Consider the following 4341-nt stretch of genomic DNA (forward strand, 5'->3'; position numbering starts at 1 on the left):
CCCACTTATATCAAACTCTTCCTTAGATAGAATATGTACCTTTGGAACGAATTTTAGGTCTTTATTCTCTCTGAATTTCATAAAACAAATCCACATAGCCGTATTTCCTTATGGGGAAATTAGGCTCAGGCCCAACCCATGGATAACCCATAATATGAGGCCCTTAATTAAAAAAAGTTTAAATCTAGGCCCCGAGTTTTTAAAAGACCTTGATACCCTTATGCATATTTTCAAGCCCATAATTAAATAAAATTTAAATCTAGGCCCAAAATTATTAAATCTAGGCCCGAAATTATTAAAATACAGTGCGAAGGTGTAAACAGAAGTTACACATGCATATGGCATGTGTAACCAGAAGTTACACATCCTTATGATATGTGTAATGCAAAGTTACACTTGTATATATATGCAAATAAATAGACATCAAAAAAAAAACACAAAAAAAAAAAGTTATTACTTTAATATTCATTTACAATAATTTCTTAGCATGTGTAACTAGAAGTTACACACGCATCTGTTTAGTGTAATTGAGAGTTACATATGTGTCTATCTAGTGTAACTGAGAGTTACACATGCATCTGACTTGTGTATTCAGCGTCAACTCCAGTTCCAGCGAGATCATTACCACGTTTAAGCAATTAGCTTTTATGAAGTTATCTGAAACCTGAAATATAACAACAAGCAATCAGTATTTATAAGATCAAAATGAACAGTACATACAACAATGTATATTCAGTTTCACAAGCATCTGACTAGAGTAACTAGTAGTTACACATGCATCTGAATTGTGTAACTGAGAGTTACACATGCATATAACATGTGTAACTAGGAGATACACATGCATATGGCTTGTGTAACTAGGAGTTACACCTGCATATGGAATATGCCATTTATCATGAACATGCAAGCCTAAGTTACCTAAAGCAAAGTATGTGTAAGTAAAGGTTACACATCTAATTAGCATGTGTAACTAGAAATTACACATCTATTTATCTGTGTAACTAGAAGTTACACATCTAATTAGCATGTGTAACTGAAATTTACACATCTATTTAGCTTGTGTAACTAAAAATTACACATCCTACCAAAACACCACCACTAAGACAAGCAGAATGTAAAGTAGATCCAACTTACAATGTCTAACACAGCTCTAACATCCATACCAAACCTCTCAGCTTCATACCAAAACACCACCACTAACTCCAAATACAAATTATCTTCCAAATCTGATCCAGTACCACCACTGCCTCCTCATCCTCCTCCAAAACCTGCACCTCCACCATCAACACCACCACAAGTGTTGATTTTCCTGTAAAAGAAACATAAAAATATCAGCCAAACTAATCATTGTATACACAAACTAGTCTAGATGCAAAAGCAATACTGCCAGCCTCCAAAAGTCATAAAACAAGCATGTATAATCAACTAACTAAACAAGCATGTGTAAGTCCCAACATCTACAGATGTTTTAACAATCAGATTTCATCTTATCATCTACAGATACAAGTCAATAACTGAATCCATTGTAATCATGAGAGTTCATCGTTTTTAGATGATTGATTCAACTAGTATTACCAAGAAATTGAACCTAAAACAACAACATCAACAGTAATAACAGCAATCTAAACGTACCTAGATTCAAAATTCATTGATTCCAGAAAAATTATATTTTTCTACTCTGACCTGAATAGAACAACCAAAACAAGAATCAAAACCTAATCAAACTAAATAAGAAAATAGAACTACTAAATGAGTCAATCATATTGAATCAAAAAAAAACGTTACCTGAAGTAGCTTCAAAAGAACAAATTGGAATAAATTGATTGATTCAAATTGGAGTCACCACAATATCACCAACTGAAACCTGAATCATTCAAATTGGAGTTCTTATACAAGATGACAAGTACTACCTAGGTTTAATCATGAATAAGTTGTTTCCAAGCATTAAAAACCTTCAGCTGTTGTATTCAATCAGTATGTGTAAGTAAAAGTTACACATCTAATTAGCATGTGTAACTAGAAGTTACACATATTTAGCTTGTGTAACTAGAAGTTACACATCCACTTAGCTTGTGTAACTGAAGTTACACATCCATAATAAAGCACAAACGGAGCTAATACCAGCAGATTAATGAGGATAATCGGACATACCTGTATGAATTGAACATATCAACAGCACCTTGGAGATCAAAAGCCCATGTTTCATGGTCCCCAGATTTCATAAGGTTATTGCCAACCCACTGGGAAAGTGATTTGAAGAACCCAAGCTCCATCATGTAATCTACAAGCCACCTGAGTTTTAGAAACATAATATGACATGTTAGATAGTTGATCTACTAACGTCAATTCTCTTACGAAGGTATGATTTTCCATGAAAGAAGAAAACACTTCCAAATGTGTTGTTCACTGGCAGTTCATGAACTCCAAAAGTCGTCCACCTTTACAGTGGATCCATATATATGGTAGTGTAGTTGAATGTATATATCAACTTCCCAATTGCACAAATGAAAACTGTAGTATACATAAGTACAACAAAATGAAGGAGAATAACTCTTACTTTCTTGATGGGATTTCTGAGGGTAAACTTTGCAAGGTCTGGAAAACCTTCTCAACTTCTCCATCACTCTCTTCAGGATTTACATCTCCAGGTACAGATTCCAGTACCCAAAGTTGTTCTGCATCAAGGAAGTGTAGAAAACTTCATTACATGGAAGGATGGACATACTGGGTTTATTAGCAATTGAAAGAAGTAAAGATCTCAAAAAAGGTTTTGTGTGTCCTTCTTCACATTTTGTAACAATTTTGTTTAGTAAAAACTGAGAATATGTAAATAAACATACTAAATGCCAGATCCAAATACTTCATCTACATTTCGTATCCTTAAATTACAAAAATTAAACAACATCAATAAAACCAAACAACAGAAGCAATTCATCAAACATTTAGAACTCAAAAACAGAATTATCAGATGTTGGTGATACCGAATCTCCAGATGAAAATTATTACTATTAACAGATTCTTCATTAGTTGTTTCCAAAGCAAAAGAAGAATCAGATTTTGAATCACCTGTGAATGACGATTAGTTGTTATCTTCTTTATTTCTGTTGTTGTTGAAGATCTTCATAGTTCCATTGTTGAACCTGCACAATAAGTAAGTCCTAAGGTTTAAAACATCATTACATACATGAAAAACAACAAAGAAGAGGAAATCCCAACTTAAAAAAACCTTGAAAAAAATGAAAGAGATGAAACAATAACTAATTAGATTATAGAAGACTTCTGACTTGAATGGAGACTGAGAAGAGATGATGAAACCTTAACTTGATATTCACAAGCTTTAATTTCAGATTCAAAATAAAATTGAAATAATATTTGACTGATTCGAATTCATAGATTATTTGATGCTCAACTATTTTATCTATTGAATCAAATCCATTCAAATCTCTAAATAACTACATCATAACCAGGATGAACTCCAAAAATGCACCAAAATTCCAAAACACCGAGAATAAAATTTCGATTTATCATCGTTTCTAACAGATCTTCTTCTTCTAATAACAAACACGCAGATGATTTACTATCATTCTTCCAGATCTAAAAAAGCAAATGAAATCAATGAAAGAAATATAAACCTAGAAACTTTATATGAATCTTCAAACAGAAAACTAAATTAGAACGAAATCTCTGCAGAAAAAATGAAATCAGATTACGAAATCAACCGATTGAATTGAAATTTTTCCTGTTGGATTTGATTTTCTACGAGAATCTTCATATTCAGTTCCTGCTGATGAATTTTCATTGAATCTCCGAAGAATAACTGATGTTGATTTCGAATTTATGTTTAGATAATCAGGATCTTTTTTTTGTAAAGGTCAGATCTAAGTTATGAAATCATTACTCACTGGAAATTTCGATTAGAAATCGTGTTCTCGGCCTGTTTCTTCGTCTGAGAGAGAGAGCAAACCCTGAAACTTTTTTCTCTGCAACCTGCAACCGAGCGAGAGAGATGAGAGAGAAAGAAAATGAAGAAATGAATGGATCTTATGATTTTTCTCTTGTATATATTGAAAAGGGTAAATTTGACATTATGAAAATATCACTTTATTATCAAGCCCTAAAAATTAAAGTTCTGGGCCTAGAAATATCAAAATGTGAAAGAATGGAGTTGACAATGAAGGATCCATTTTGTTGGGTTTCTATGTGTTGAACCCATATAGTAGGGGGTTATAGTATTTTTCACTTTCCTTATTCACCTCTGTTTCCCTTTTCCGGCCATTCCAGCCCAATTCGATCGATCCAATTGCTTCTAGTAAACTTGTATAGCCATGAGAAGTCCAGCCC

The 4341-nt window shown here is 33.0% G+C and overlaps 1 long non-coding RNA gene across 3 annotated transcripts; it reads right to left on the minus strand.

Moving 5' to 3' along the window:
* Window positions 1–602: 602 nt before the first annotated feature.
* LOC113273595 lies at window positions 603–4053 on the minus strand. Of its 3 annotated transcripts, XR_003322503.1 has the most exons (8): window positions 3903–4053; window positions 3067–3140; window positions 2558–2675; window positions 2152–2292; window positions 1786–1864; window positions 1633–1683; window positions 1135–1309; window positions 603–664 (listed from the first exon to the last, which is right to left on the minus strand). It is a non-coding gene; the product is annotated as an uncharacterized LOC113273595 (long non-coding RNA). The 3 variants fall into 3 exon arrangements; XR_003322502.1 differs by lacking the exon at window positions 1633–1683; XR_003322504.1 differs by lacking the exon at window positions 1633–1683 and having other exon boundaries at window positions 2558–2698.
* Window positions 4054–4341: the final 288 nt, after the last annotated feature.

This window comes from Papaver somniferum, chromosome 4 (assembly GCF_003573695.1).
Source record: "Papaver somniferum cultivar HN1 chromosome 4, ASM357369v1, whole genome shotgun sequence".
Lineage (NCBI taxonomy): Eukaryota > Viridiplantae > Streptophyta > Magnoliopsida > Ranunculales > Papaveraceae > Papaver > Papaver somniferum.